Source organism: Triticum aestivum, chromosome 3A (genome assembly GCF_018294505.1).
Source record: "Triticum aestivum cultivar Chinese Spring chromosome 3A, IWGSC CS RefSeq v2.1, whole genome shotgun sequence".
Lineage (NCBI taxonomy): Eukaryota > Viridiplantae > Streptophyta > Magnoliopsida > Poales > Poaceae > Triticum > Triticum aestivum.
The window spans coordinates 440,926,784-440,938,200 of record NC_057800.1 but is presented as its reverse complement, the minus strand read 5'-3'; the positions used below and the strand labels follow the sequence as shown (position 1 = coordinate 440,938,200).

General features: G+C 51.4%; 1 long non-coding RNA gene across 1 annotated transcript; it reads right to left on the bottom strand.

Moving 5' to 3' along the window:
• Window positions 1-416: 416 nt before the first annotated feature.
• On the bottom strand, window positions 417-3,121 carry LOC123061562 (uncharacterized). Its single transcript, XR_006429121.1, has 3 exons — window positions 1,797-3,121; window positions 1,279-1,713; window positions 417-1,176 (listed from the first exon to the last, which is right to left on the bottom strand). It is a non-coding gene; the product is annotated as an uncharacterized lncRNA (long non-coding RNA).
• Window positions 3,122-11,417: the final 8,296 nt, after the last annotated feature.

Genomic DNA, 11,417 nt, shown 5'->3' with positions numbered 1-11,417 from the left:
CATTTGTAGCCAGGGAGCGATAAAATAGCAATTCTTTGTGTAGAAGATTAATATACAAATTCCACAGGTCGTCCTATTTTTTCAAAGTTTTTGAAGTTACATAAGTATTCGAAATATCCAGATTGTTACAGACTTTCCTGTTTTTGGCATACTCTATTTTCTTTACATTGTTTTTTGACATACTCTGTTTTCTTTACATTGTGTGTTTGTTTTGATGATTATATGGTTTTCTTTGACTAGTAAAGTGTGAACGTGCAACTCACGTATAAGTGCATATGTGAGTGCAAATAAAGAATGTATAATAATACCAAAACAGTGGTTTGTCTATTAGTTGTTTATACCATCAAAATGACAAGGATATATATGTAACAAAAATAAAATATTTAATGAGTTTGAATTCATGAACATGCTTATTTTGATTTTACATTATTCTACATTTTCTTTATTTATTTTGTTTTGAAAAACAAATGACATATGAACACGTACAAATATAGTGAGATTTAGCCAAGTACAACTCAGAAAAGAAAAAAAAAGATTGCATGTACCACGTTGGCCTAGCCAGGCCGATAACACCCACTGACCCACACCCATCTCTTATGTTCTTTCTTCACCAGATCCTTTTTCCTATGGCTCTCGCCCACTCTCATATCGATGCCAATATCTTCCACGCTTAAATCCGATTGCCGCCTGACGCAATACTCATCGCCGCCTCCTCCATTACCACCTGCGCCACCCTCCAGTGCAATGCCTTCCTTTCCAGGCAGTACACTATGGCCGAACTCTATCTTGCCAGTCTCCAATTCTCGGCTCGAAGTTGTTGCTCACCCTTCAGTCATTTAGCACAGGCCCTATGTTTCCAGGCAGCTAATTTAGGTACAGCATATTCTGCGCTTAATGTTTCTATTATTTTTGTCCAGCTTTGATATTTTCACCAACTTTGTTTCCTCACCAGCAGCCTACATTTAAAAATCCACGCACCAAGGAGCAACCAATCCACCACCGTTAGAAAGAAAATCGAAGGAAAAATATCATTTGTTGTGATCGTCCTTGGTGGCACCAATGCTGATGAATTGAACGACAACCAGGGAGTGCATTGCCTCCCGGCGGTGTCACCCACCGTCGGGGTCATCACCAGCGTTGCTCCTGCCTCCCGGCTCCCCAGAAATACAATCGGATCTATTGACACACCAAAAACAATAGAAAGATCAACCAATTACATTTGCTAAGCACAAAGGAAAGAAAGGGAACATGATTAATAATTGTGCCAATTGTTCTTACAATTTCCAAGAAGGTAGCATGCTTCGAGGTTGCCTGGTCGGTGATGCACAACGGTGATGGCCTCCAGAACGACCCTACTTTGCCCAACTTCCTGAATTTCTTGCACCTGCACGCACATCCAAACAACTCCACATGAGAACTACATCCCAGTGGCGAGCCAGAGGTAGCATGACAATGATGATGGCATGGTGGTAGATGCCGAGCAGGGTGAGCAAGCGAGCATCAGAGGATGAGCAACGTGTCACCAAGCTCATGGATCTTGGAGAGGTAACACACGTGCGCCAAGAAGAAGACCAGCCCCGCCCGCTGCCATCACCTACGCAGCTGTCAGTGGCCCGGTGTACTCCCCGGAGCCTAGGGTGGTGTCAGCTGGAGGCGGTGTTGATGGTTCAAGATACCCGTAAGTTGCACTTGAGAAGTCTCCAGGGACAAGAACTGCATGAAATAGCTCATTATCTATGTGAAATAAACTATATTCATAATAGCAATTTTGAGCTGATACAAGTCAGGTGTGTTACCTAGAATGACTTCCCTAAATAGATGCATGACATTACAGAAGCTGGACATAGACATATATATAATAAACAATCTCAGTACAGGTTAACACATACATGAGCAGCAAATAAATTGAGAAAATAACTGAACACTGGATGAGAAATTTTAATTTGCTAAATAGATCATGCTGGACCGAAGATGATCCATATATTAATTTAAGCATCTAGTAAATGCACACAGGAAAGGGGATAATCTGGAACTAACAGTAAAAAATTAGTACATGCAAACTGTACTTCCTTCATCTAGGGAAAACAGTTCAAACAGCACATTCGGCTGTCAACGAAAAAGTATGTAATAGATAAATGTTTCACTATCACAGCAGTGAAATATTGATAAGGAAACAATAGTAAAAATAGAGTAACACCAAACCATCATTGAATCTTAACCAAAAAAATCAAGCTCGGTTCAAACTGTTAATGTAATCCTTGTTGCAATCTAGACAGTGTATAGACCATGCTCGTGTCTAGTAACATGCGGAGTTGACAGTAGGCTGATGTGTGTGTCCCTGCACTGTAGCGACGTCTATGTGTGCTGAGGATGTCTGAGCATGGCTGCAGGCCATACATGTGTGTATTTGTGTAACTGCACACAAAAGAGAGGGAGCCGACTATGTTGCTGGCCAGAGCAAAAGAGAGAAAGGCATTCCTTGCCTGAAGAGAAAACTGAACCTGTGTCTCATCTCTAGTTTTTCTCTGGCTTTGCATTTCGTCGAACACCTCCTGAGCGTAGTGAGATCCACCAAAACAGAGCGTGAACTGGAGTTCCTGCCAACACAAACAAAAGGCATGTCAAAACCTGCATATAGATATAGTAGCATCGAGAGACACAAGAGGGGAAGCAAGAAGGATTGCTAGGGAGAGAGAAGAAAACAATCTGGAGAATCTCATCTATGCACGTTTCACTCCCCAGCAGCCGGACTGCTGTGCGGCGAGGTCGGCGAAGGAGGCACGACCGACGAGGATCTGGTCGCGGGGCTCGCCGAGGAGCGCGGCGACATCAGTGCGCGTGGTGGCGGAGAAGACCCGGGCCTCGGGCTCCTTCCAGGAAGCCTTGCGCCGCTCCTCCTCGTGCTTGATCCAGATGTAGGACGCCCGCCCCATCTCCTTCGTCGTCGCCGTAGACGCCATCTCTCCATTCTTCCGCCGCTTGCCGCTCCGGTTGCTTCGGGAGGTTGGTTCCTCGCGACGGGGTAACAGAGGAGAGGAGGAGCGGCGGGCGGCAGCGATGGGAACAGGGAGGAGTTCTGTGGTGGCTGGGGAGGGGTGGAGTCGGGGACGTTTTTTTTTCAACTGAGACGTGATGTCGGTTCGGGGGTACGAGGTCGTGAGCGGATTAGTGGGCATGCGTGGGACCGTTCGTTGGTGGCAGACTAGCAGAACATTTAATCTCGTCCATTCGTTTCAATGGCAGATCATTGAAGTAATATGGGCTCTTAGATATAATTAAGTAGGTTACATCCAAGGGTGCTGGTTTTCTTATGTACACTAAGTTTGGTGGGTTTAGACTAAGGAAATCACTTTGTTTCCGTCGGCTGATAATACGTGCTCGTAAGCCGCCTCCTTCTTATGACGCGTGTCCCGCGTGGGCCTCACTACTTCTCCATCGCAGAAATCTTATCCAATCTTCTCTCTGTCCTTCCTCTTCCTCCCTTTGTATCGCCTCGTCCCCATCTCACAAAGCAGCAAGCATGACGCAGTTGTGTGCACAGAGACGTGGGAGGCATGCCCAGCCGCAACCTGCTGCGAGATCCAGACACACCGCCGCTCCGATGCTGCGGGAGGAGGCTCCGATGGCGAGCGGCACCGGCCGCTGCTGCTAACCCGCACGAGCTGCTCCATGGGGCAGGTGACAGCCACTAGTGATGCCCCTTGTAAGTTCCAACATTCCCTAGGCCCCGACGAGCGACAGCGTCGACGATCGTTGCATAGTGCATAGGAGCTCCGGCATCGTGGTTGTTGCATCATAGCTTCAACGGCCGCTACATTGCAGCTCCGGCGGCGTCATGGCCGCTACATTGCAGCTCTAGCGGCGTCAACGACCGCTAAATTGCAGCTCCGACGGCGTCGTGGCTGCTGCATTGCGGCTCCGGCGACATCAACGGGCGCTGCATCGCATCTTTGGCGGCGACAACTCCGACGGTCGTAGCTTCGGTGGCGTCGACTCCGACGGCCGCTACATCATTGCAACTCCGGCGGCGTCAACCCTGACGGCCGATGCATTGGAACTCTGACGGCCGTAGCTCTGGTGGCGTCGACTCCGACGGCCGTTGCATCATTGCAGCTCCGGCGACGTCAACGACCACTGCATCGCAGCTCCGGTGGCGTCAACTCCGACGGCCGATGCATTGCAACTCCGGCGGCCGTAGCTCCCATGGTGTCGACTCCGTCGGCCCTGCATCATTGCAACTCCGGCGACGTCAACGGCCGCTGCATCGTAGCTGCAGCGGCGTCAACTCCGACAGCTGATGCATTGCAGCTCCGGCAACCGGCGGTGTCATGGCCACTGCGTTCTACAAATGTTGCATGGCAGCACTGGTGACGTCGACTCTGGGCGGTGTCGCAGCTGGTGGAGCGCGAGAGTGGGCGCTGCATGGGTTGTTCTTGTGTTACACGAGAGAGAAGATGTGTGTTGAGTGAAAGTGCATTACGCGGGACACCAAGCGATCAGCTACGATATATGTTCACCATCGGGCAGTTACTGTCGGTGTCAAAACCGGCGGATCTCGGGTAGGGGTCCCGAACTGTGCGTCTAGGCGGATGGTATCAGGAGGCAGGGGACACGATGTTTACCCAGGTTCGGGCCCTCTTGATGGAGGTAAAACCCTACGTCCTGCTTGATTATTCTTGATGATATGAGTAGTACAAGAGTTGATCTACCACGAGATCAAAGAGGCTAAACCCTAGAAGCTAGCCTATGGTATGATTGTTGTTGGTCCTACGGACTAAACCCTCCGGTTTATATAGACACCGGAGGGGGCTAGGGTTACACAGAGTCGGTTACAAGGAAGAAGATCTACATATCTGTATTGCCAAGCTTGCCTTCCACGCCAAGGAGAGTCCCATCCGGACACGGAACGAAGTCTTCAATCTTGTATCTTCATAGTCCAACAGTCCAGCCAAAGGATATAATCCGGCTGTCGGATACCCCCTAATCCAGGACTCCCTCAGTAGCCCCTGAACCAGGCTTCAATGACGATGAGTCCGATGCGCAGATTGTCTTGGCATTACAAGGCGGGTTCCTCCTCTGAGTAATTCATAGAAGATTTTGAACACGAGGATCGTGTCCGGCTCTGCAAAACAAGTTCCACATACCACCGTAGAGAGAATAATATTTTCGCAAATCTAATCTGCCGACACATTCCGCAGTGTGACATCACACCATAGCCAGGTCTTCATTCGAATCGTTTTTCACAACCAACCTCAGCGTGTTTCGCGAGGCGGTTTCCTTGGCACGTCTTGTCGAAGTAGAGATTCTGTACCCTTATTACGGGATTCCCATCAAAACGGACGTGGGTAACCCAACCACGCCATCAATTACGGCGCTTGGGGGATAAGCGAGTTTTACCAGGCTGGTGGGGGCGCATAGTTTCGTCCGCCCTTATAAAGGGATACGGTTTCACCTTTTTCTACCCACGCCTTATTCCTCCTTGCTCATCCATTCTCGCGCACTCAAGCTCCAGCGCCCAAGTCCACATCCTTCTCCTCAACTCTCTCCAAACATGTCCGGAGTGGGAGGCAGGTGGATGGTCTCCTCCGTCACGGAGGGACACATCAAAAAACTACGTGGGGCCGGATACTTAGCCGCGGATATCACGCACTGGCTTTCAGCCGCGAGGCAGATCGTCCCTACCCCGGAACCTTACGAAAGGGTGGTTTTCCTCCCCCACTTCGTCCACGGACTGGGGTTTCCCCTCCATCCATTCATCTGCGGCCTTATGTTCTATTATGGGCTGGACTTTCATGATCTGGCCCCGAATTTCATCCTCAACATCTCGGCGTTCATCGTCGTGTGCGAGGCTTTCCTCCGCATCCGGCCCCACTTCGGCATGTGGCTGAAGACCTTCAATGTCAAGCCAAAGGTAGTAGGCATCTAACAAGCGAAATGCGGCGGAGCCATGATGGGCAAAATGCCCAACGTTACATGGCTCGAGGGCTCCTTCACGGAGACCATAAAAGGGGTGGCAATCGGGGTGGTTCTACATCACCGAGCCGCGCGACACCAACTGGGTGGCGGCCCCCGAGTTTCGATCTGGAATCCCCATTCGGCTTACTTCCTGGAAGGAGAAGGGCCTGTCCTGGGGCTCATCGGTGGAGCTGGACGGACTCCAGAAGTGTATCCGGAACATGATAAGCAAGAAACTCAAGCTTGTCAACATAGTCCAGGTCATGCTCTTCCGTCGGATCCTCCCGTGTCAACAACGGGCTTTCAACTTATGGGAGTTTGACCCGGCCCAGCACCAGACTCTACACGGGCTCTTCGACACGACGCATCAGGACGTCTGGAAGGTGTTGTTCAAGGGCGCCGAGGTCCCCCCTCCCCTCCCCTTACTGAGGACCGCGGGCTAAGCGCGAAGCGCCCTGCGAATCCGGTAAGTTATGTACATCTGGTAGGGTATTTATTTCCCATAGCTTAACCATGTGCGGGGTCTGAGCTCCCATGCCTTTGACAGGACTGGGTGGAGACATCGGAGCAGATTGACTGTCCGGCCCCTCTGCCCGAAGACCCTGCAGACGCTCTCCTAACGGAGATGCAGACTCCGGCTCCTTATGAGGTGCCGGAGAAGATCAAGAAGAAGGCCACGGGAACCCGAAAGAGTTCCCGACGCCAGGTGGTATCGGACTCATCGTCCGATAACTCCAAGACGCACTCCTGCCGTAAAAACGAGGAGGAGGAAGATGAAGATTCTCCCCCTCCAGCCGGGGGAGACAAGAAAAGGAAGGCCGCCCCAACTGGGGAGGCCGAAGGGTCCAAGAAGGGAAGGACTCTCCTTCCGGACTGTTCCACCGCCACCGCCGACAGCAAAGACAAGTGGTTACTCAGGGCCAAGCCCCTGGCGAAGTCGTAAGTATTCGGATACCAGAGTAACTCATAGCATACTTTTATTGCACTGCTTCTCCTAACGTCGAATATGATCATGCAGTCCGCCCCGAGCCCGTATCGACGTATCCTCGTCGGACGGTTCCTTGGACTCGTCGGATATGAATAGTGATACACTTCCAACCGCCTCCTCTCCTCGCCCTACGGACGATGTCGAGGTATTGTCTCAAGGGGCACCGAGCCGGGGGGAGATAGTCCCGGAGGCGCCTCAAGGCGACCTTCCGGACCCCAGGCGCAAAGGGAGCAAGACTCCCAATGGCTCCAAGTTCGGCCCTCAACCGAACACCGCGCCGGAACCTCCAGTGGTTCCGGACTCCGGTAGGTGGCCCCCTTCCAAGAGGGGCATGCCGCCCGTGCCGGTGACCTCTGTCTATCCAGAGGCACCGGACAACCTGCTGGGAGCGCTTCGCGGCGCTTCCATCGATGAAGAGCACCACATTATTATGAGTGCGGTGATCAAGAAGGTTCAGTCCACCAAGAGCGGACTGACTGAAGCCTGTGCCAGCCTTCTAACAGGCTTTGAGGTAAGTGTTTAAAATATAGGAAAATATTACCACATAGACAGTAGCCCCTGATGCTCTGTTTGGTGTTCACAAAGAAAAGCCAAATAGAGGATCAAATAATATCTGCAGGAGTCTAATACAAGTATGTCTATATGCGTATGCAGGCTTCACTGCTGACCTCTGCCGCAGTGACTGCGGAGGTCGCCACACTGAAGCAGAACCTTGAGCGGTCCGAGAAAGAGCTCGGCCTTGCCAAGAGGCAGCTCGAGGAGAACAAAGGTAAGTAATACCTTGTCTATATGTGTGTATATATATATAAAGATGTGGTTGCAAAATGATAGGATCATCATGGATGTGCCAGGGGCCACGACCGAAGTGGCAGCCCTGAAGCAAGCGCTGTCCGAGGCCGAAAACAAAGCGGCCACGGAGCGCACCGAGTGGGAGAAACAAGAGGCACGGGTGGGCGAGGTGCAGCAAGAGCTCCAGGCTCTCGTGAAGAAGCACGAGACTTTGGAGCTTGACTCGAAGACGCGAGAGTCCGAGCTTGCCGCGGCCCTCGAGAGCACAAAGCATGCCAAGGCTGAAGCCCAAAAGGCCCTCCAGGAAATTGAGGCGATGATGAAGATAGCGGCGGGTAAGGCATTCATTATGCAAAACAAGCATCTGAAAGTAAATTACTTATTACTTACCCGAGTCCAGAGCTCTCCATGAGCATTCGCAGATTTGCCCCGCAGCGTGTCGGATGCCGCAAAGTACTATCGGGCCGAGGAGGGAAGCTCAACAGAGAAGTTGTTTTGGTCTCAGTATACTGGGACCGAACACCCGATGCCTGTGAGCGACCAGCTGAAGCAACTGGTCGAGCTGCACAAGGCAGCCGAACATGCCATGAGGGGCCTTATAGCCCGGATGTGGCCTGGCGACTCCCTTCCCAACAGCTACTTCGGCCTGGTGAGGCGGCTTGTGGATGCCTGCCCATGGCTAGAAGTCATAAAGCGGTCCGTCTGCATCGAAGGTGCACGCCGTCTTTTGCCCGTGCGAAGGTGCACTGGGCCAAGATGGACGCCGAGAAGCTGGTGAAGGAGGGGTCGCCGCAGGGCGAGGAGCATCGCCACCCTAAGATGTATTATGAGGGTGTCCTGAAGGGTGCCCATCTTGTGGCGAACGAGTGTGCGAAGGATGTAATTTTTGAATGAACTTGCTCGTGTGATCCTGTATTATGAAAACTTGTTCATGTGAGCTATACAACGCTTGTTTGAATTTAAAATATTACCTTCTGTGCGGTTGTTTACCAAATTTGAGAGATGGCTAGTCGTCGGCTTCTGCCCCCATGCCACGAGTGCTGGGGTGTTCGGGATAAATCTAAGCACTCTTTTTCGCATTGTTGGGTCCTTCGAGGGAGGTGCTCAGCGCAACGAACAAGGCAATCGAACTATAATGCTTTATTACTCTCACTTAGCCATAGAAGTCTACAATTTTAAATTTCGGTGAAGCCCCTAGTATTCGGAAGGCCGAATTCAGGGCACTATACACACCTAAGTCGGACAAAGCCGACTCCTCGCCCTAAGCGGCATAAGTCTTTAGGGACTCGAGACCTCTTGAACAGCGACCAGCTCTCGCCTTATCATGACAGTCAGTTTTAGCTTTCTCTACTGAGGTGCTTGCCCAGATGAACCGGGGCACAATCGCAGTAGTTCTCCCAGTGCTACCTTAGCCAATATAGCAGAACGTAAGGTACAAAAACATGGGAGCCGGGCAAACCCAACTATTGACCCAAGACATGATTCGGAGCTGATGCATATAATGCTATAAGTTCGGGGTGCCGCACTGTCGAAAGTGTTCGTACTTCTCACGCCGTGTTATGGGGTATGCTTAAGCCCCTAGCGTATTGGCCGTACCAGAGTGTACGGGTGCTGGATGTCATGAATGAACATATATATAAAAAAGAATAGAGAATGCGGTAATACTCTAGTGCTATGCATTGTTTACTCAAAAAGGTGCATCAAAGAAGAATGATACAAGTAGTGCGATAAGCAAAAAGTAGGCTATTTGACATGTCCCCTCCAAGGGCAAGCTGAGGAATGGTATTTAAAGCAGGTATTTCGCTCGTTATCAGAGACCACCTGGGAATTCCATGATGCGACGTAGCTTTCTGTCTCCTTGGTTTGTTGTATCGTGTGTCCGGCAATCGTACTGCCGGACGGGGTTTCCAGAGAGTAAAGTCATGAAAGAGAGAAAAAATAATAAGGCGGGAAGCCCCTAGTGCGGTTGAGCTGCGTTTTGGGGCATGCCGTAGTCGTGCTCCCCACCTATGCCCATGGTATTTTCAATGCGTAATTATGTACGCGTGGCACGGATTTCGCCATTTGGCTGGGACTGGGGTGTGGGCCGCATTGCTATGCGAGCTCGGAACGTGCCAGGCGGTCTTGTTGCAGATTAGTCCAGGTGTGCTTGACGGTGTCCGGATATTTAATCACCGAACTGGTGGATTGCCTGAAGAGGCTACTTTGTGCTTCTGCTGCGAGGGCCGCAGTGTGCTCCTCCGTGCGGAGAGAGCGCTCTGTGTTTCCATTGACTGTGATGACCCCCGAGGTCCTAGCATCTTGAGCTTGAGGTATGCATAATGCGGTACTGCATTGAATCCCGCAAATGCGGTTTGCCCGAGCAGTGCGTGATAGCCGCTGCGGAACGAGACTATATCGAAGATTAACTCCTCGCTTCGGAAGTTATCCAGGGATCCGAAGACCACTTCCAGTGTGACTGAGCGTCTGAGCCTGTGCAATGGGCCTCTACACCTGGTATGACGCCTTTGAAGGTCGTTCTTGTGGGTTTGATCCTTGAGGGGTCTATACCCATTTTCCGCACTGTGTCCTGATAAAGCAGGTTCAGGCTGTTGCCGCTGTCCATAAGGACTCGAGTGAGGTGAAATCCGTTGATGATTGGGTCTAGGACCAGTGCGGAGAATCCGCCATGACGGATACTAGTGGGGTGGTCCCTGCGATCGAAGGTGATCGGATAGGAGGACCATGGGTTGAACTTTGGGGCGACTGGCTCCAACGCATATACGTCCCTTAGCGCACGCTTCCGCTCCCTCTTGGGGATGTGGGTTGCGTATATCATGTTCACCGTCCGCACTTGTGGGGGGAACCTCTTCTGTCCTCCGGTATTCGGCGGCCGGGGCTCCTCCTCGTCATCGCTATGTAACCCCTTATCTTTGTTTTCGGCATTTAACTTGTCGTCCTGCTTGAACACACAACATTCCCTGTTGGTGTGGTTGGCTGGCTTGTCGGGGGTGCCATGTATTTTGCACGAGCGATCGAGTATACGGTCCAAACTGGACGGGCCCGGAGTGCTTCTTTTGAATGGCTTTTTCCGCTGACCGGGTTTAGAGCCTCTGAATCCGGCATTGACTGCCGTATCCTCGGCATTGTCGTTGTTGATGCGGCGCTTGTGTTTGTTGCGACGTGACCTACCATTGCTGTCCTTGGTACTCGAAGTACGATGGTTCTTTGATATGTTATTGCTTCGAGCCAGCCAGCTGTCCTCTCCCGCGCAAAAGCGGGTCATGGGTGTCGTGAGGGATGCCATAGATTTCGGCTTTTCCTGGCCAAGGTGCCGGGCGAGCCACTCGTCGTGGATGTTGTGCTTAAAAGTTGCTAGGGCCTCTGCATCCGGACAGTCGACAATTTGATTTTTCTTTGTTAGGAACCGTGTCCAGAATTGCCTGGCCGATTCCTCTGGCTGCTGAATTATGTGGCTCAAGTCATCGGCATCTGGTGGTCGCACATAAGTGCCCTGGAAGTTGTCGAGGAATGCGGCTTCCAGATCTTCCCAACAGCCAATGGATTCTGCTGACAGGCTGTTGAGCCAATGCCGAGCTGGTCCTTTGAGTTTGAGTGGGAGGTATTTGATGGCATGTAGATCGTCACCGCGGGCCATGTGGATGTGCAGGAGGAAGTCATCGATCCATACCGCATGATTTGTTGT